The sequence below is a fragment of the Emys orbicularis genome, chromosome 9 (assembly GCF_028017835.1).
Source record: "Emys orbicularis isolate rEmyOrb1 chromosome 9, rEmyOrb1.hap1, whole genome shotgun sequence".
Classification (NCBI taxonomy): domain Eukaryota; kingdom Metazoa; phylum Chordata; order Testudines; family Emydidae; genus Emys; species Emys orbicularis.
In genome coordinates, this window is record NC_088691.1 from 104447482 (window position 1) to 104469137 (window position 21656).

The following is a 21656-nucleotide window of genomic DNA, read 5'->3' on the forward strand; positions in this document are numbered from 1 at the left end:
AGGACAACATGCACTCTGGAGGAATTATGTTGGGGAAGTTCTCTGGTCTGTGTTCTACAGGAGGTCAGACTAGATGATCACAATGGGCCCTCCTGGCCTTGGAATCCATGAAATGGCAAAAGCAAGTAACTAACTTGCCTAGGTCTTTATTATAATCCTGACCTTTTCTTCAAGCGTCAGCTCTGGGAGAAGTCACCACGATCCTGGCTTCCCTACCCCCTCCGGCTCTGTTGCTGCAGTGAGAGACTGAGTCCCCCTAGCACGGCTCTACAGCCTCCAGCAGGCACGTCTGTCCCTCAACCCACCCGGGCCAGGGGAACCAGCTTGAGATGCCTGGCAGATCTGTGAAGCCTTCCTTATTTGCATTCATTTGAAGGCAGTTTAAAAGAATTGTGGGGACGGATTTTTTGCAGGGTGTTTTCAACAAGATACTTACACATAGTTCCAGCCCGACTTCTCCAGCTCTGTCACTCCAGATGGTTGAAGGGGTGTGTATGAGACAGGCAGGGGGCTAGGGATGAAGGGCCAGAGAACACAGCAGTCCCCCCCTTTCGCCCCCCCCATCCTTGATGCCTCAGCAGTGTTCTTCCCATTCTCCAGCTGTGTGAAGGCAAGACCATCGGGAGGGGCAGAATCCCCTCCCTGCTACGGAACAGCTGGAGCATCTGGAAGAGGAAAAAGTCTCCCTCTTTTATTATTTTTTGGAACATCGGGAAAGAAAGAATCCCCTCGCCTCCCCCACGCTGGCCCATCTGTAAGGACAGAATCTCCCTTCTTCTGCTGCACATCTGCCACATCTGGAAGGGCAGAACGACGCCTCTGGCGCTGCACATCTGGAAGGGAATGATCCCCCTGACCCCTCTCCCCTTTGCACAGGACAGAATTTCCCTTCTCGGGCTGTTCCAGAAGGGAACCATTCCCCGCACCCCTCCTCCCCTTTCCCGGCACATCTGGCAGGGCAGATTCCTGCCCCTCCCTCCCCGCGCACAGCTGGAGGGCTCGTCCCTGCTGCCGGGAAAGCTCCGCCCACCCCGCCGAGGGGAAGGAAACCCTCCTTCGTTTGCATAATAAGACGTCACTGGGGGAGGCCGGGCCAATCAGCCCCGCGGTGGGCGGAGTCTGGGCGGGGCGCTGGGCGGCGGGGAAGGCGCCGTAAGGAAAAGGGAAGAAGCCGCGGCACTCGGGCTGCTCTGCGTGCGGGACCCTCTGGCTGCGTGGCCCCTGGCGCCCCGGGGCAGGTGAGTGAGCCGGGCCGGGGGCTGGGGGCGGGCTGGCGCTGGGGCAGATGTGGGGTCCTGCAGCGCCAGATATGGGGTCCCGCAGCGCCAGATGTGGGGTCCTGTAGCGCCAGATGTGGAAGCGCAGCAGCAGCAGCTGTGGGTCCGGGCCCGGGCTCCGGATCGACTCCCCTTTGCTCAGCGGGGCATTGCGGGGAGCTGGGGGGCTCGTTTCCCCTCCCGATCCTCTCCGGGGCTGGTGTCGGGGAGCCCCCGTCCGTGACACCCCGGCTGCGAGCCCCGGGGAAGGCGGGCTGGGTTCCTTCTCGCCCTGGGCTGGTCCCTGGCGTGTAAACGGCCCCTGAGCGCTGCTGCCCGGCCATGGGCAGTCGCTCCGCTGCGCGAAGGGATGGCAGGCCTGTGTCCCACGCGATTTCGCGAACTTTCAGCCCTCTGCAGAAAACTTTGCAAACACGAAATGGGTGGGGGTTGGGTTTTTGTTGTTGTTTGTTAAATCTTAACCGTGTTTTTTTTTAAATCCTGCACAGTTTCTTTTTCTTTGTGTTCTAGCTCTGCCACAGATGTAGCCCTAGGTAAATCACTTAATCCCCCCGCCCAACCCCCGTGCCTCGTGCCTCAGTTTCCCAGTCCATAACATGGGGAAATTAATTCGACGTGGTGAAAAAAGGGACAAAGTAAATCACAAACACGGGCAAATTCGCACACACAGAAAGTCCCTTTATCTGAAAATTTTCAACCAACTCTAATATGTGAGCAGGAGGAGGGAGCAGAAAGGTTAAAAGGCTTAATTCATTTATGTTTATAATGTGTTTTGAGATCCTTAGATGAAAGGCATTGTAAGTCATCACTGTTATCATGAAATGGAGAGCCAGGTAAATAATGAGCTTTGTAATTTAATTTAATTTAATTGTTTTGTCTCAATAAATTTAAATACACCAGCTTTTCAGATCCCCAAGGTCACTTAGAATAGTAGAGATTAGGTGGAAAGGAAAGATGCACTAAACCGTGCAAGATAGATTTGATAGAGGACGCACCCAGTATTAAAATGATCATAGCGAAAAGGGCCACAAATTCACACCTCAGCTGCTTCCGCAGCACCTCCAGTATTCTCAGAAATGCAAACCGATTTGCTTTAATTCTCTCCTTTGGACTGAGGTGTGTGCAGGGAAATTGGACATGTTGATTCCTTGCCACGCGTCCAGTGGCACGGGGTGTAACTTTAATTTTCATCTGCACTTCAAGCAGAAGAGCCTTCAACAATGGCACTCTTCTGCTGTTCATGGGGAGAAGAAGGGGGTGAGGGTGGGTCATACTGAAGATAAAACATGAAAATAGAATGAAAAGGACATATCCGAACATGCAGCGTTCCCTCCTGTTTGGCAATACAGAAAACAATCTGAACCTGATTAGACGCTGGCAGCAGCCGGACCCTTTTCGCCATGTGTGCTTGTGGAGGTCAGCTGCTTGCAAATACAAAGCATTCTATAGCAGTATTTACAGAGAAAATGATGAAGTCTGGCTTGTTTTGTTGGAGCAGGGAGAAAGGCAGAGCTTGGGGACTACATCTTGTAAGCCCCGCAGTTCTGTGACCTATGTGGGTTTCACATGAGTTGATTAATAAACACCATCAGGGACTGTCTCTCACTATGTGTTTGTACAGTGTCTGGAAGAATGGGTCCCTGATTTTGAGGCCTGTAGGTGCTATTGTAATACAAAACACACACATACACACCTCTGTGGTCTTCCTGCTGGCCACTCTTTCGTGGTTCAGCTAGTGATGATGCGCTGGCAAAATGTTTTAAACGTCCTTTCCTATTTTAAATAATTGGCTTTATTTTCATTTATTTTGTCATTGCACCAACTGCTTCTTTTATTTCTGAGATCCCAGCACGCACCTGATCAGATGTAATTAAAGCCGTTAATTTTCCTGACAGTCTGTTTTTAACTCTGCTGCCTTCTTTGTGGTCCCCGGCTGGTCCCTGAGCAGAAGTCCCTGAACTTAGATTTACACCCAGAGAAGGCTTGCAACCTGAGGTCCAATATCATTTATTAACTGTACTATAGACAGTATAAAGAGCTATTTATAACAGGTTGCTCTTGGCAGCCCCAGAGTATTTGCGTATTTTATTGTCATGCACCTGGCAGAAAACATATCTAGCATGTGTATGGATGGAGCTGGGAGCCAGGGCATCACCTTGTCCAAGCAGCTTCGTGATTATGTTGTAGGGTGCTGTCACAGGCACCCTGCTTTCCTGTTCCCCACAGTGTATGTAGCTCTGGTGAGCAGTGAAAGATACAGCTGGCTGAGTGTTCTATAGGCTGCTCATGTGGAAATACCCACAGAGTTCCCCTCTGATATGGACTTATCTACCGGATTTGTCTGTTTTCTATGCCCCACTTGGGTAAGTGATTTTGCTCTGGCATAACATGGGAGAGGGGCTGGGCACGGGGCATTGGGGAGCAGTAGGCAGAGATGGGGAGGAGTGAGAATCGTACGTAGGAGGCTGGGTGGGATGTGGAGAACATGGTGTTGAGGCAGAAACAAGGGGCTGGGGGAGCGTGGGGGGGGGGGGGGGGAAGGATAGACCTTGGTGACTAGGACAAACTGAGGGGCAGCCTAGGGATGAGAGGGGTTTGGGGAACATCGGGGTAAAGGTTTGAATTGGAGGAGCGGGCAGTGACGGGTAGCTGGGGTGCATAAGGGTGAGAGGGCTCCAGGCTGGAAGGTGCATGAGGTGAGGAGGTAGGTAGGACTGGATGCATGAGGGTGAATGGAGAGCATAGAAGTGAGGGGACTCTGGGAGCTTGCCTAAGGGAGAAGAGGGGAGGCAAGGAGGTGATAGGCCACTTAGAGGCCTAGCGGGGGCCTGGGGATAAAGAGGAACCTAGGGGGCTGGGAGAGACACTGAGGCCAAGGAGTGCCCAGGTGAGCTGTAGGACCAGGGGAGGCTCAGCAGGCCGGGGATTGTCCCTTTCTGAAGCGCACACCCTAGAAGGTGGAGAAGAGAGAGAGATTTTGTCTGAACTGCACTCCGCAGGGCTGATCTTGCGAGGTGCTGTGGGCCTCCAACTAGGAGCCATGCAGTCAGCTTCTGCTGAAGTCCATCGGAGGCCCCAGCGCTGCCTCCTATTCCCTCCCATCTCTTATCATCCCCTTGAATTTTATTTCAGTCCTTGACAAGCAGAGGACGCTGCCGGCTGTCAAACCCTCTCTCCTTTTAACAGGATTCTGGGGTGGCACAGGCAGAATTTGCCCTGCAGAACGCTTATTACAGCTGATGACGTGTGAGAAGGAAAGAACCCAGCTTGTCTCGTAGAGCCCAAGCTGAGTTTTCAGGGCTGGTAGTTAGAGAAGCTGCAACCTGTGTGTGGATGTGTGTAAAATATGCCAGCCAACTGCTTCAGCCATGCTGGGCTGGTCTTTCCTTGACTCTTACAGTCAAGGTGAAGTGAAGTGCTTTAGAAAATAAAAATATATTTGCCTAAAAATACAAATGGCTCCATGTTAACAGTGAGCTGAAACACTTGCAGTGTTGAAGCTCTGAGTTCAAGACCTCCTTGGGGTGTCTTTCCCCCAGCACAGCTGGTGGTTTTCACCGACACTGAAAGCAGAGCGGAGAACTGCATCCTTGGACAGTCCTGCTTATTTAGCTGAGTTGGTAGCACCCTGTGGCTCACAGCCGGTGTTCCTTCCAGCAGTGCTGTCTCAGCAAGGTAGACCACATGCAGTGGCAGAAGGAAAGAATAGAGAGTTGTCATGTTTGCCACGCGTAAACTGACTTCTCTGTCCCTGCCAGTTCCAGGCCACCTGGGAATCTGGAAATTACTTGGAGGCAGAGCTCACGCGAATCCTTTTCCAACTGTGGAGCTGCCTGGCCTGTAACCCCAGCCCACTTCTCTTAGGGTGACCAGACAGCAAATGTGAAAAATCGGGACGGGTGGGAGGGCTAATAGGAACCTATATAAGAAAAAGACCCCAAAATCGGGACTGTCCCTATAAAATCGGGACATCTGGTCACCCTAACTTCTCTACAAGCTGCCATCAGCTGAAAGTAGCGTCATGAAATTAGGTTTCTGCTCGATTGACACCAAATATCCTCTTAATTTGGGCCTGAATTTAGGATTTTTTTCCCCAAAACATAAGGCTAATTTAATGTTTCTCTGAAAAAAGCCCATAACATTGCAGCATTCCCAGGAGGGACAAAACTTGAAACTGGAGAGACACGAAATCGAAGTGTCAGGTTTTGTTGTGTGACCGAGAAAGGCAGAAGTACAGGAAAAATAATGAAAAAGCAAATTGGCTTTTCGAAGAGTCTTCAGTTGTAGTAATCTAAGGTGTGGTCAGGACTGCAAGGACAGTTTGTTAAAAAAGAAATGTTTAATCTGTTACCGTCTCTTTAATTTAGATGCACAGTGTTTTCTTAAACTTGCTAGATTCCTTGTATTAGACAAATCAAAAAGCAAGACAGACAATTTTTGTCGTAGTCCTCGATTCTGCCGGCATTTATGCACGTGAGTAACTTTATGCATGTGAATAGTTCAATGGGACCATTCTTGTTTATAATTTACTCATGTGCATGAGTGACGGCACGACACTGGCCTTCATGCTTAGAGCTAACTGAATGTCACATTATTATTAATTATTATTATTAGGGCTGTCAAGCAATTAAAAAAATTAATCGTGATTAATCATGTGATTAATCGCACTCTTAAACAATAACAGAATACCATTTATTTAAATATTTTTGGATGTTTTCTATTTTTTCAAATGTATTGATTTCAATTACAACACAGAATACAAAGTGTACGGTGCTCACTTTATATTTATTGTTTATTACAAATATTTTCCCAGTAAAAAACAAAATAAATAGTATTTGTCAATTTATCTAATACAAGTACTGTAGGGCAATCTCTTTATCATGAAAGTTGAACGTACAAATGTAGAATTATGCACACAAAAAACTGCATTCAAAAAATAAAACAATGTAAAACTTTAGAGCCTACAAGTCCACTCAGTCCTACTTCAGCCAATCGCTCAGACAAGTTTGGTTACAATTTGCAGGAGATAATGCTGCCCGCTTCTTGTTTACAATGTCACCTGAAAGTGAGAACAGGCATTTGCATGACACTGTTGTAGCCAGCGTCACAAGATATTTACGTGCCAGATGCGCTAAATATTCATATGTCCCTTCATGCTTCAACCACCATTCCAGAGGACATGCGTCCATGCTGATGATGGGTTTTGCTCGATACAATCCAAAGCAGACCAACGTATGTTCATTTTCATCATCTGAGTCAGATGCCACCAGAAGAAGGTTGATTTTCTTTTTTGGTCATTCGGGTTCTGTAGTTTCTGCTTCAGAGTGTTGCTCTTTTAAGACTTCTGAAAGCATGCGCCACACCTCGTCCCTCTCCGATTTTGGACGGCACTTCAGATTCTTAAACCTGGGGTTGAGTGCTGTAGCGATCCTTAGAAATCTCACATTGAGACCTTCTTTGCGTTTTGTCAAATCTGCTGTGAAAGTGTTCTTAAAAAAAACGTTTGCTGGGTCATCATCCGAGGCTGGCAGAATGTGGGTAAAACAGAACAGGACACATACAATTCTCTCCCAAGGAGTTCAGTCACAAATTTAATTAACGCACTATTTTTTTAACAAGCATCATTAGCATGGAAGCATTTCCTCTGGAATGGTGGCCGAAGCATGAAGGGGCATACAAATGTTTAGTATATCTGGCACGTAAATACCTTGCAACGCCGGCTACAAAAGTTGCCATGCGAACACCTGTTCTCACTTTCAGGTGACATTGTAAATAAGAAGTGGGCAGCATTATCTCCTGTAAATGTAAACAAACTTGTTTGTCTTAGCGATTGGCTGAACAAGCAGTAGGACTGAGTGGACTTGTAGGCGCTAAAGATTTACATTGTTTTGTTTTTGAGTGCTGTTATGTAACAAAAAAAATCTACATTAGTAAGGTACACTTTCACAATAAAGCGATTGCACTACAGTACTTGTATGAGGTGAACTGAAAAATACTATTTCTTTTGTTTATTATTTTTACCGTGCAAATATTTGTACTAAAAATAATAATATAAAGTGAGCACTGTACACTTTGTATTCTGTGGTGTAATAGAAATCAATATATTTGAAAATGTAGAAAAACATCCAAAAATATTTAATAAATTTCAATTAGTATTCTGTTGTTTAACAGTGCGATTAATTGCGATTAATTTGTTTGAGTTAATCGCGTGAGTTAACTGCAACTAATCAGCAGCCCTAATATTATTATTATTATTTATTTGTTTTACCGTAGTGCCCAGGGGCCCTAGACATGGCCCATTGTGCTAGGTGCTATACAAACCCAGAACAAAAAGACACTACTTGCCCCAAACAGTTTACTGTCTAAGACAAGAGACAACAGATGGATATAGACTGAGGCGAGAGTACCAGGAAACAATGAGACAGTATTGGTCAGCATGATGCACATAACCTTATCTAGCTATATATTTATATCAGGGTTATTAAGAAGCACGCTACATTTTTCCTCAGAGAGATTTTACATTTGTTTTGCCTTTTTCTTTTTGTTTACACTTGTAGTTCTTTCTTTCTTCTTGATTGTTTTACCTTTGGTCCTAGGTCTAAATAATGACCTAATTGCTGTTAATTCCACCATAGGGGAATCAGATTTTTGAACGGGTAGAAATCATTTCTATCTGTTAGGTTAACACTAGTGGTTTAAGGTGTTACATTGTGACTTGGAACGAGGCCAAATGTTCTGTTGCTTGATTTAAGATTCTCATGGTGATATTTAATCTGGCTTTTTTAATCATTTAAGAAACCAAGAGGAATGTAGTTAGATTTACAAAATGCATTTGGGCATATGCTCAACATCCTTTTGAATAAAACCTAGCAGCTCAATCTTGCTCAGGCTGAAGTCAGTCGTTGTTTAGCTACTGAGAACAGGAACGAGCCCTTATTCCGGCAAAGGTTTTACTGAAAGACGTCTATTTTTTCAGAGCAATAAATTGCGTTTCTATTGCGCCCATCGGCTGGGGCTTCCCATGTGCCCAGCAAACCAGCCAGAGACAGTTTGTTCTAAGGAGAGTTGCTAAATAATTGTTGTTATTTAATCAGGATTTAAACCCGTGTTTTCAGTGGCGGGTAACCGGTGCATTCATCCATGACCCCACCACGGCCTACAGAACTAAGGGAATTAATTGAATATTTTGCACCTGCATGGTATTTGATAGCCTCACATCTCTAAGCACATTAAAAACATTGATTAAGATTCACACTTCCCCTGTGAGGTAGGAAGGTATTGTACTCCTTAGGTAGGTGGGGAAAATGTAGCATGGAAAGCTTATGGCCCAAATTCTCATGAGCTTCCGCTAATTTAGGGCATCTCAGTTTTGGGGGCCGAGTTTTGTAGACCCCTGACGCCCATTACCCAGTTTGAGTCACCAAGGTCCTGATTGTCAGAAGGGCTGACTACCGTGGGTGCTCTGTACCCAGGGCCGGCTCTACGTTTTTTGCCTCCCCAAGCGAAAAAAAAGAGCGCTGCCCCTCCGTAACAACTCCCCCCCGAGCGCCGCGCCACCGAAACACCCCCCCCGAGCACTGCGCCGTCGAAACACCCCCCCCGCTGAAACACCACCCTGAGCACCGCCCTGTGCCACCCTGCCGAAACGCCGCGCCGCCCTGCTGAAACACCCCCCCCCCCGAGTGCCGCCCTGCGCCGCCCTGCCGAAACACCCCCCCCGAGCGCCTCCCTGCACCACCCTGCCGAAACACCCCCCTGAGCGCCGTGCCGCCCTGCCGAAACACCCCCCCGAGCGCCGCTGAAACACCCCCCCGAGCGCCGCGCCGCCCTGCCCCGCCGAAACACCCCCCTGAGCGCCGCCCCGCCCCGCTGAAACACCCCCCCAAGTGACATATTGCCCCGCCCCACCAAAACACCATCCCCCTCGAGTGCTGCGCCGCCGAAACAAAAACAAACAAAAACCTTAAGCGCCGCCCGGCTGAACCAAAAACAACAAACCCCTCCCCCCCAGCTGCCCCGCCGAAACAAAACAAACAAAAAAACCCCGAGCGCCCCCCGCCACCCCAAGGTTGGCCGCCCCTTACAAGGTGCTGCCCCAAGCATGTGCTTGGTCGGCTGGTGCCTGGAGCCGGCCCTGTCTGTACCTCTGAAAGTCAGGGCTTAGATGTCTCACATTGGTCAACCAAAACTGGAGGAACCCTAAGTTAAGGGTCACTTTAGAAAACTTTTCCTAAGGGACATAGTCAAGGGCAAAGCAAATCATGTGCAGAGCTGGGAGCAGAACCCTAGCTCCTAGTCCCTTGCTCTGATTAGTACCACACTGCCAAAGGTAGGCACAGTGCAAAACCAAACAAAACCCCAACCAAACAGAAAGAATCCCGCCTCAGCCCACTTAGATTTGTCAGTGATTGCGGATAAAAAGCCCTGAGCTGCGTAGCAATCCTTTACCCCTAAGTCTAGGGCTTTGCAAGCAAATTGTAAATACAGATAAATGATTTATTTTCTTCCGAATGATCCCGCCCTTATTTACAAATGATTGCGATAAGGCAGGAAAATCTCTACACTGTTGCATAATTCGGTCAGGCTGGCAAAGATGTGGAGGTTGGTGCACGCTGAATAAGTACACGCTCTTGCACAAGGACTGTCTCTTGGCTCTCGAAACACTTGACTTTAGCCACCCTTGCTTGTTAAAGTTCAGCTAGAGGCAGGCGCCGGCAGGTGGGGCAGAACAGGGGTGTGGGGAATACCTTGGGGGTCTGTCTGACACTCAGACGCCTTCAGACCAATAACGTCCTCCTGCCAGAATGATGGGCTGCGCTGAGCCCGGGACCTTTCTCCCCTGCTGGTTCCCAGAAAATGCCCACCTAGCCCTTTCCTGCCCACCCACCTGCATTGTTGGGGGTGGGCTGGCAAAGCAGACTCGCTGCGCCCCCCACCCGATTCCGGGCGGGTGTCTTCAGAGAGGCGTGCAGCCTGCCTCCTCGCCCACCCCGCCAGCCGCAACGTCACTGCTGGAGTCCTCTGCGCTGTGTCTGAGAAGCCGCAGAGCATGCCGGGCGGGGGTGCGCACCGCCTTAGTGAGAGAGGCCAGGGTGTGGGCAGCTAGTCCGGGTGGCTGGGAGGGGTAGCCAAGGTGTGGGTGTGGGGAGAACAGCGCCAATGGGCAGCCCTTCGAGATCGTGGCTCAGTGTGAGTGGGGAGCCCGAGGCCTGTTCTGGGGAGGGTAGGAGCTCAGCCCAGCCATATTCATCTTTCCCTGTCCCCCAGTGAGAACCTCTCCCCCTTCCTGAAGCTCTGAGTCAGAGGAGCAGCCTGCAGCTCTCCTCCCGCGTCAGCTGGAGCCTGAGTCCCTGTGGAATTCATTAACCACATGCTGCCGACAGGGCCAGGCAGACCTGGGCTGGGAGCGCTGACTGGGCCAGGCTATGGGACTGTCCGTGTTTGGGGCAGGGACTGGCTTTTTGTGGGAGTGTGCAGCACCCAGGACAGAGTAAGAGTATGGGATGGGAGACGGAATCCACCCAGAGGGACTGGGAATTCCTAGCTCACCGAATGCAGCGTTCCTGCCACGTGGCAAACAGAGTGCGTCCGTCCCTACCGGGCTCCCTACGTTACAGAGAGTCCTAAGTGGTGGTTGCCAAAGGGGGTGAGCCTGTCGCTCCAGGGCCGCCGTCCTCCTCCTCTCTCGCTCCGTACTGAGATGGATACAGCTCAGCACCAGCGAATCATGCTGTGCAACTGGCCGTGGTTTTTCAGCCCCGCCGCTTAGCTCAGGGCCATAACAACATAAGGCAGTGAAATTCAAAGGAGCCCTTTCCATATCCACTGGGTGCACCAAACGGGTATTTGCTGATAAGCAGTGTCAAGGGGCGAAAGGGGAAATTCCGACTGTCTTTTTTGTGTGTGTGCATAGATCTTTCTAAAGGAATGCAGTGGCTGAGCAGTAAGGAGGCTGCGGGGTTTGGTTGTGGGCGGTGCAGATTTTACAGTAATAAAGCACCCACTTCCTGGCAGCTGGGACTTGAAAACCCCAGAAATAAGACACTTGGAACTGTGGAGGTTTTAGCCTGAAGTGGTTTGTCTGCCTTGTCCCTGTGCCTCGCAGCCTCTGGAAATGTCAGCAATGCATACATTACCTTTTGTTTGTCCTTCAGCTTGGGGGATAAATTCATTGACCTCCTGAAATCAATCATATTCTCCCTGAATAATAAATATTGATGATCATCACAGCATTCCGCGGCTACTTTGAGTTCCGTTCCAGCCCTCCCTGCTTGTAGGTGCAACATACCATGAGACACAGGTTCTCCTAGAAGGCTGCTCCCTAGATGCTTTCCATGGTATTTTAGGGTCCCTTTGTTTCAAGGTACATTTAATACTGCTGGTGAAGGGTGCCTAGTTGTGTCCTCTGGGCAGGTAAGTACAGGCACGGCCAGGACAAGTTTCCCATGCTTAGTGGTGTGCTGGGAATACCTCGGGGCCATCTGGAATCCCCCTTGTTAAAATCCTCCCAGCCAATTTAGGGAGCTCACCCCTCACCCCCTCCCGCCAGTGATCATCTGTCTTCAGGGCTCTTAAAAATATTTCTCAAGAGAGGATTTGTTTTGCCGTCATAATCCATCCATCCAGCAGACTTACCTGGCCACCATCACCATGGTATCTGAGAGCCTCACAATCTGTGTGGTGTTTGACCTCCCAACACCTGTCTAAGGTAGCACAGTGCTGTTATTCCCCATTCTGCAGATGGGGAACGGGCGCCCCGAGAGGCTAAGTGACTTACTCAAGGTCCCACAGGAAGTCTGTGCTGGAGAAAATCGAACACAGATCAGCGTCCTAACCATTCGGCCCTCCTTAGTGCATTAGATTGCATCACGTATCAGGTCTCTCCTTCACTCACCGCTTCCCATTAACATTGCTCAGTGCACTCAGTGTGTTTTTTCAGGAATAAAGTATAAACCTGGTCAGCAAAAATCCCACCCTCCGATGAGTTTGTTTCCCCACTGGTGTCTCCTCTTTCCCTTGTTACGATTATGAGCAGGTGGTTTTGTTTAAATGGCGGGAGGGAGGGGAATGAAAAGATTGCCCTGTCCCATACTTGGGCCCCTCAGCAATTTGCTTGGCCCTGCCCCCTTGCATGGGCTTCAACAGAGGCTAAGGGGGACCCTGCTTTGCAGGGACCCCTTGTTAAAATATTACCAGCATGTCACTGTCCCAACTGCCTCACCAGTGCTTCTCAGCCCTGACCTAGGCTGGATTTGAATTGGCTCCCAAGAGGTGAATGGGTCTTCTTTAGCTATTTATTTTCACTCTGGCTGAATTGCAAATGGCTATAGGGATTTTAAGAAAAATCAATATATAAATGACATCAAATCTGCCTTCTAGCAGAGACATAGGGCCCGATCCAAAACCCACCCGAGCCAATGGGAATCTTCAGTGGGAGTTGGAACAGACCCCAAGTTTGCAAAAGCTCGGTCCTAAAAGGAGGAATGTGTGAAACAAAGGATTATAACAGACGCAGCTTTAACAAGAGCTATTGCTGTCTTGTGTCTGCTATAAAATAAGGAAATTATAGACACACTCCAAAGAAAGATGGATACATGGTTTAAAAAAAAAAAAAGTCAGCCTTGCTTCTCAGCTAAGGTCTCAAACACTTGGGTTTTGTCTACACAGGGATTTTAGCCAGTGAGGCAGCTATGCTGCTGGTGCTGCAAATGCCTGGATGGTTTATACCAGTGCAGCTTTCATCAGGGTGTGCTGAAGTAATGGAAATCATGCTGCATGAGTGTAAACTGTGTCTGCTAGGGGTTGATACTGGTGTAGCTCCACTGTTGGCTCCCATCCCAGTGGAGAAGACGCCTGAGCTATTGAAAACGGTCTGTGTAGGCCTGGTTGCGGAGCTGGAGATGTAGCAACATGTGTGGGGTTTGGTGGTGATTGCACAGCAGAGGATGGGGAAAAAATGACACTTCATGGTTCTTGAAATGGGACATTGTGACACTGGGGAACTTTTCTTCGCCGATGTCTGGATGAGTGACTTGCTGGGTCAAAGGACGGACAGAGAATTGGAGAGATTTGTGAAGTGTCAACGTAGGGGGTAGGCAGGAGACAGGTTTCTGTCCCACCAGAATGTTTGAGATTTTAAAAAAGAATTCCTCTCCCAAATCAGGAAGAAAAAATGAATTATTGATTTTTATGCTAAATTTTCATGAACTGACAAACTGAAAAAAATTTCAGTTCAGGTCAATCAAAATGTTTTGTTCTGATAATTCCAAAATGTTTCATTTCAATTTATAAGAACATAAGAATGGCCATACTGGGTCGGATCAATGGTCCATCTAGCCCAGTGTCCTGTCATCCGACAGTGGCTGGTGCCAGGTGCTTCTGAAGGAGCAAACAGAACAGGGCAATTATCGAGTGATCCATCCCCTGTCGTCCAGTTCCAGTATCTGGCAGTCAGAGGCTTAGGGACACAGAGCATGGGGTTCATCCCTGACCACCTTGGCTAATAGCCATTGATGGACCTGTCCTCCATGTCCATGGATTTTGATCTGTTTTTTTTCTGTTTTTAATATTAAGTGAAATTTTGCAAAGAAAAGTCATTTTGAACCAGAAAACCAAAACTTTTCATTTGGAAAAATATCAAAATGTTCTGTTATGACAATTCTAAAACACTTTTTTTTCAACTGTATTGAGTTGGCAAATTCCTCAAAATTAGCTCTTTCCTACAGACAGTTCTGGTTTTGATAAATCGGTATTTTTGGTGGGGAGAAAAAAGTTTTGTTGAAAGGGGAGCCTAGACAGTGACATTTTTCAGACATCTTCACCGCCCCAGTAGGCTCCTCCCATTCCCTCCCCTCCATTGGACAGGGCACAGATTGGTCCTGCTGATAGTCCCCTTTTGTCTGAAAAAAGCCACTTCCTATTTCAAATCTGCTGATTGCAGAGATCTCCAGCAGGTGGGATTTAAATGTCATCACCCAGCCATGGCAATTTTCCTCATGCTGTAAACCACTAGTCACGGGATCTAGCCAGGAGCTTTCCTCAGCGAACATCTCCCGCGCACCAGCCGAGCTCCAGATACAAGCACTCTGTCCATTGGAGTGCTGCCTTGTCGCTTTGAAGATGTGGGTTGCTGTTGTGATCCCCTGCGTGATCTGTTTCTGTTTGTATGCCCGGGCCAGTCAAAGCCCATGCAGCTGGGAATCCTCCTTTTTTCACAGATTCCAAGGCCAGGAGGGACCGTTGTGATCATTTAGTCTGACTTCCTGTAGAACACAGTCCGGAGAATGTTCCCAACATAATTCCTAGGGCAGAGCTTTTAGAAAAACATCCAATCTTGAAATTGATCTGGGATAGAAAATCCACCACGACCCTTGGCAAATGGTTTCAATGGTTAATTACTATCACCATTAAAAATGTACGCCTTATTTGCAATTTGAATTCGTTTAGCTTCAACTTCCAACCATTGGTTCATTTTATACTGTTCTCTGCTAGATTGAAGAGCCCATTATTAAATATTTGTTCCCCATGTATGGGGCGGGAGGGGGGGATAGCTCAGTGGTTTGAGTATTGGCCTGCTAAACCGAGGGTTGTGAGTTCAATCCTTAAGGGGGCCATTTAGGGAACTGGGGTAAAAATCCACCTGGGGATTAGTCCTACTTTGAGCAGGGGGTTGGACTAGATAATCTCCTGGGGTCCCTTCCAACCCTATGATTCTATGTAGATACTTGTAGACTGTGATCAAATCATCCCTTAACCATTTCTTTAAGTGAAATTGATTGAGTTCCTGAGTCTATCACCGTAAGGCAGGTTTTCTAATCTTTTAATCAGTCTTTGGGCTCTTCTCTAAACCCTCTCCAATTTATCAACATCCTTCTTGAGTTGTGATGCCAGAACTGGACACAGTACTCCAGTTAAAATAACCTCTCTACTCCTACTCACGAGTCCCCTAGACATCCCAGGATCACATTCACTATTTTGGCCACTGTCACACCGGGAGCTCATATGTAGCTGATTATCCACCACAACCTCCAAATCTTTTTCAGAGTTCCCTGGATAGAGTCCCCCATCCTGCAAGCATGACAAAGAATGTATTCTTTGTTCCTAGATGTATACATTTAGCTGCATGAAAACACATGCACTTTGCTTGTGTCCCGCTTACTAAGCAATCCACATCCCTCCGAATCAGTGACCTGTCCTCTGCATTATGTACCGCTCCCCCAAGTTTTGTGACATGTGCCCTTCTTCACTCCCCCCACCTCCCATTTCTCCCAAAGTGTTGGATTACTTTGAATGCTGCTCCTGGTGTCAGGATCGGTTCCCTTCCCCAAAGAACAGCAAAACATTGTTTCCCTACCTGCTATTCACATCGGGGTTCATAGCGAAGGATTAACACTTTTCAAAACTGCAGGGCTTTAAGGTTATGGGAAGAAGAAGAAACAACCCTCCTTCTGCTCTGACATCCCTGATGCAGGCAGCATGCAAGAATGCGGAGCTCCAACTTGCCTTCCTGTCTGCTGCCAATCACCCGGGCCAAAGTAGAGTACTTCTGGAAGGCTTATGGGACCCTCTTGAGCCAATGCAACGTGTATCTTATTTTTATAGGGTTTATAATGAATATATAATACAGGGTTTGGAAAACATTTACCAAGCACCTACTAGCCAGAGGACTAAAGCTACTGGCCTACTGGAAAGAGCTGAAAGGCCTGGTATAAATGAAAGTAGTGTCTGACACAGTGTCCCCTGCAGAAGCAGCGATGGTATTACCTGGCCCAAGGCAGATTTCTTTCTAACTCCCAGTAGTTAGCGATTGGCTTAAGAGGAGGGTTTATATCTACTCTGTCTTGTGCCGGTTTCCTACCGGTGTAGCTCCAGTGACATCAGTGGAGTTATTCCTGACTCTCGCTGGCATATGTGGGATCCGAATTTTAATTTCTTGGGTGGGGAAAAGGGAGTCAATTTCTCTGCCTATTTTAGGTACTTCTATGGTCCTATTTCCATAGAATCTGAGTGCCTCACAATCTGTGATGTATTTCTTATAGCTAGGCAGGAGCTGGATTTTCCGTTTGATGGGAAATAGGACAAGTTCAAAATATTTTTCTGTTCTGAAACAAAAGCAAAAATTTCAAACTTGCCCATGAAATGAAATTCCCCCATGTTCAATGCAATCGAAATGTTTCACTCTGATTTTGACATTTAAAATAAAATAGAATGTAAAATGAAAGAATTTTTGAGACAAAAATTCCTGGCCACCTCTAGTATTTATCCTCCCATCGGCCCTGTGTAGCAGTGCTATTATCCCCATTGTACAGAGGGAAACTGAGGCACAGAGGTTAAGTGACTCACCCGGGGTCACACAGGAAGTCTGTGGCAAAGCAGGGAAATGAACTCATGTCTTCCAAATCCTACACTAGTTCCCTAAGCACTGTACCATCCTTTCAGTGGCGATAGGCAATTGTTTTGGGCCTTCATCAGGGCCTTTTATTCTTAACGTGTCGCTAGATCACTCTGTCTCGCTGCTTCTTCTATGTCACTGGTGACACGGGGCCAGATTCTGGGCTTAATTCGTGCCGGATGTAACTCCACTGGCTGTAGTATAGTCACAGCCGGGGTGGATTTGACCTTCAGGCGAGATGCATGTGTTTTTCTAAGGGCAGAATTCAGCCTACCTCGTTGGCCGGCATGACTGCCTCTGAGATTAGGGTACTCTGTGTGTAGTGGACTGGCCAGTGTATTCAGTATTGGATTGTTGTGGCAATTCCCCCTATTGCATTCTTAAAAGCTTCCTGCAAAGGGAGACTTTAATGAGCATACAGCTTCCCAGAGAGGGAAAGTTGGGGTCTGAAAACCCACAGCGCCTGCTATTGCTCATGCTCTCGGCACAGTCCCGTGTGACGTTAGGCTGCTCGGAAGAGCTCTCCGTGGAACGTGCAAACTCACCACACTAATGGTTTGCTTCCTGGGAGATGTGTGCGGAAACCCTGAGAAACTCGAACAAACGGCAGTGTCATTCAATGCCAAAATCGCCTCCGGAAGAGTGATCTGGTCCGAAAAAAACCACAGTAAGTCCCAGCTAAATGGAGCCCAGATGGTTTATGCTACAGTTATTCTCTTCATTGTTCGATCTACTCCTGCAGATATTGAAAAGCAAGAATGTGTCCTTAAGGGCTGAGGGGCCTTTTCCCAGCTTCCATTAGTGCATTTATCTTTTTCTTTGCAGCTGCTTTTGTTGACTGTCCCTTCCCCCCCCTCTTTGGTTCTCTTAGTTTCTTTGCTTTAATTATATTTTTTCTAGTATCCCTTGAATGCCAGGATAAAAAAATCCTAACTAAGCAACCAGCCATAGAATCGTAGGACTGGAAGGGACCTCGAGAGGTCATCTAGTCCAGTCCCCTGCACTCATGGCAGGACTAAGTATTATCTAGGCCATCCCTGACAGGTGTTTGTCCAACCTGCTCTTAAAAATCTCCAATAATGGAGATTCCACAACCTCCCTCGGCAATTTATTCCAGTGCTTAACCACCCTGACAGATAGGAACTTTTTCCTAGTGTCCAATCTAGGCCATCCTTGCTGTAATTTAAGCCCATTGCTTCTTGTCAGTCTTCAACCCTTGTCCTGTGCAAGGTGTGGGCCAGGTTCTCCAGAGGAGCTGAGCTCTGACTGGGTGTGTTATCTGTGAATGATCCGAGAAACCTCCTCTGATGAGGTGAAGAAAGGAATCCTTTCCTCCTCCCGCACAGCACTGTGCAGAGGCTGTGCCGGGCACTAGAAGCCATCCATCGGGGAAGGAATCTATGAAGTGATGGGTCTCTGGCCCTGCTGCCCCATTGCAGGGAGCCCCGGCGAGCACAGGGCATACACCCCTGTGTGCACCCCTCCAGAATTCTGGTCCCTCTGCAGTGAGCCAATTTCTATGGGAGACCTGAGAACCCAAGGGAGAAAGGGTCGTTTTGTCCTATGGGCAAACGATTGGAGCACAGGGTGGAGCCGTGAGAGCACCTAGCCTGCATCTATCACCCGTTTAGCTGGATCCTCCAGCCCAGTGCCTCCCTGGAGCCCTTCCAAGTACATCCAGGCAGTACAGGACAGAGCGAGCTGTCCTCCTGGTTGTCAGTCTCAGCAGGGAGGCCAGAGACTGAACCAGCCTCTCACCCCAAGAGGTCAGCTCCTTGCTGGCCTGGCTTGAGGTGCACTGGTGGGGACAGATAGTCGAGGGTGTGGGAGACCCGGGTTTAGTTCCCTGCTCTGCCCTCACCTCCCTGTGTGCCTTGTCTTTCTGTGCCTCATTTGCTCCACCTCCCAGGGGTGCCACGAGGATGAACGTATGAGGTTCTCAGATCCCACGGTGACGGGGGGCGGATAAGTACCATAGCGAGATAGGTGCATCCCAATGCTGCCCATTGTCTTCCTCCAGGGCTGCTTTCCCCAAGGACCGAATTCAAAGGGGAGAAATGAAAGCCGATAAAGGGATGGAACCAATTGCTCACCAAACTTGGCACACCGGCTCAATCCAGCTTGCTAGCTTTCCCACATCTGCAGTCCTCCTCTTGGGCTGAGAGCAAAGGCAGTGGGAGCTGAGAGTGCTCAGAGCTACTCAGCGCCTTGCAGGATTGATCCTGGAGAGAACTGCAGGGAGAAAGCAATGGGCAGACCCCGCTCCTGCCACTTGGAGGCTGTTATTTCCCCCCCTGAAGTGTCCCATTAACTTTAACCGCCGTCTCAGCTGGAGCACTTAGTGGGAAGTCTTTGAGGGGAGCTTTCATTCCATGTGCAGTAACGTGGCTTCGCCGCGAAAAGTAAAAACCTGTCAGGTCTTTAGAGGGGCTCAAGGACAGAGGCAGTGTAGTGGAAAATACAGCGTTGTTGTCCTTTAGAATGGGCGCAGGAGCTTTGGACAGAAAAAGCTGTCGTTACTTCTGATGGTATTTTTTGCCCTGGTGTTGGATACGTTGTAAAGCAGTGAGCGATTCTGGGTGGTGTACGAGAACTCCAGGTAACAATGCGTGTACAGAGAGCGGAGTAGCATCCTCCCGAATTTGCAGAACTCCCATTACCTTTAGTGGGGCAAGCTCCAGCAGTGTCGGCTTAGACTGGGCATTAGGGGCCTGTGCCATTGTTCCTAGGGGTCCGGCTCTTAATTGTGAGTGTGTCCTGCAAAGAAAGGCTCCCCTCCGTCACCCTGTGCTTGTTCAATGGCAGAGCAGCAGATGAGTCCCAGTCCAGGAATGGAGAAGTTGCTGTAATCTGACACGCTCTGTGTCTGTCTCCAATGATAAGATCTCCGGAGAGCCTGGAATGAACCAAACATTAATCAAACTGTTGCGCTGCTCCGGATAATGCAACTGGGAGGAAGTTGCAGAAACACTGGATTTCATACTAAAAAAAAAACAAAAACCATTGGGGCCAGTTTGTGGAGCCCTTAGGGGATGACCTTGCTCTTGGGAGTAGAGACCCATTGGCTTTAATGGGATTGTTTGGGGGAGCAAGTCCTCATCTGCACAGCTAAAGGATGCAAAAAAGAGCCCATTGAGATTATGGCTGAATTCATGTCACGATGGGCGAGGGTGTAGCAGCCCAGCTGATGGCAGTGGGCCAAACTCAGCCCTGGGGTAAGCAGGAGAAGCTCCCCTAAAGCCACTGATTGCACCTGCTTCCACCAAGGCTGACTTTGTCCTGTTTTGCATAAATGGGGAGGGAGTGGGTTCCATGAAAAGTAGGGAAGAGGGCTCATTTGTGGACTTATTTTGATGAGGAAACAGGGAAGACTTTGCTGCTCACAGAGTGGACTCTGCACACGCAAAAGAACACACAAGATGCTGTGATGTTTGTCATCGTCAGATCTGACAACAGCCGGGCGGTGCGAGAACTTTGCCCCCACTTCTGATTAAATGTATCGCCCTTCCCAGCTCCAGCCCTCTGTGCTGTCAGCTCTCTCTTCCCCACTGAGCAGTTGCGACCTCTCTCTTTCCTCCGTCTGACCGGCCTAAAAGAAGACAAATAAAGAGTTGTTTTATTGCCCGTGAGGGAGGCTGGCAGGTAGCAGAGCTGGTGTTTCTTTTTTAGCCCTGGAACTGTTCTGAATGACTCAGGCAGATATTTACGGGGCAGCAGTAATGCAGGATTAGGCTATCTGATGGCATTTCACTTTGGATGACAGAAATGCCACGAGAAGACCAGGTCTCTTCATTTTTATTGAGGCCTGGTAATTGGCTCCCAGAGGAAGAAAACAGCTCATGAAAAACAAACACAAATGTCAGGTCTCTACTGATCTCTAGTGCTCAGACTCTGGGGACAATCCTGGTACCTTCCAGCAGGAATTGGCTCCCTGCATGTTTAGAGACGGCCAACGAGAGATGAGAGTAGGACCTCATTTGTCATGAGTCCTCCCAATGCCTCCCCGGACTGGCTAGGGACCATCAGTGGGATCTTCGTGCTCTGTATCTCTGGAGCCAAGCACATTCAATGCAAACCTGCCTTATAGTGAAAGGTTTGAGAAGCTCAGTCTGTTTAATAAGAGAAGGTGAAGAGGTGATTGATCTTAGTGTTACATGGGGAGTCTTCTGAGAGTAGAAAGCTCTCTAGCGGATGAAGGCAGAACAAAATCCAATGGCTGGAAGTTGGAGCTAGATAATTTCAGGCTCGAGATAAGATGCATGTTTTTTTAACAGTGAGGGTAATTAACTCTTGGGACAATCTACTTAGGGATGTGGTGGAGTCTCCATCACTTGGAGTCTTTAACTGAAGATTGAATGTTTTTTTCTAAAATAAACATGCTCTAGCTCAACCACCAAGATATGGGCTAGATGCAGAAATTACTGGGTGAAATTCTCTGGCTTGTGTTCTACAGGAGGTCAGCTAGATGATCACAATGGGCCTTTCTGGTCTTGCAATCTATGGATCTTTGCTGTTTTTTCTGAGGGGCCGGAGATGGATAACCTTTCTTCCTCATCTCCCTCCTCATTCCTTCTGTGGGCAAAATGCATCTGATCCTACCTTCCCAACTCCACCTCCTGAGACCCGGAAGATGGCCCCTCTCCCAGGGGGGCAACAACCTTACACTCCTTGCCCCATCATCCTGCTTATTCCTTGCTAGCCCGCTTCCTGGTGTGACTGGCGCCCACCAACCTCCCTCCACTTAATCCAAAGTCAGGCGAGGTTTGGGGAGAAGCAGCAGGGTGGGAAGCGGGTGCTTTGGGGAAGCTTGCTGGGAAGAAGGAGGGGAGCGTTCCTGGGGCAGATGAGGGCGCTTGGTGGGAGAAGGGGTGGGCGGGGAGTCATCCCTCCAGGAGCCCCGACCTTAACACACATGAAAGTGGCTGCATCAGGGCTCATTGTTTAGATGAGGGTCCCTGTAGGCTCCTGCGGTTGTTCGTTAAGCGCTG

The 21656-nt window shown here is 48.5% G+C and overlaps 1 protein-coding gene across 1 annotated transcript in view; it reads left to right on the forward strand.

Annotated features, from left to right (window-relative positions):
- Positions 1–1214: 1214 nt before the first annotated feature.
- IL1RAP (interleukin 1 receptor accessory protein) overlaps positions 1215–21656 on the forward strand; it is a 61321-nt gene continuing 40879 nt past the window's right edge. The window contains exon 1 of the mRNA XM_065410988.1: positions 1215–1238. The gene's annotated coding sequence lies outside the window, so the exon portion shown is untranslated. The remainder of the gene's footprint in view (positions 1239–21656) is intronic.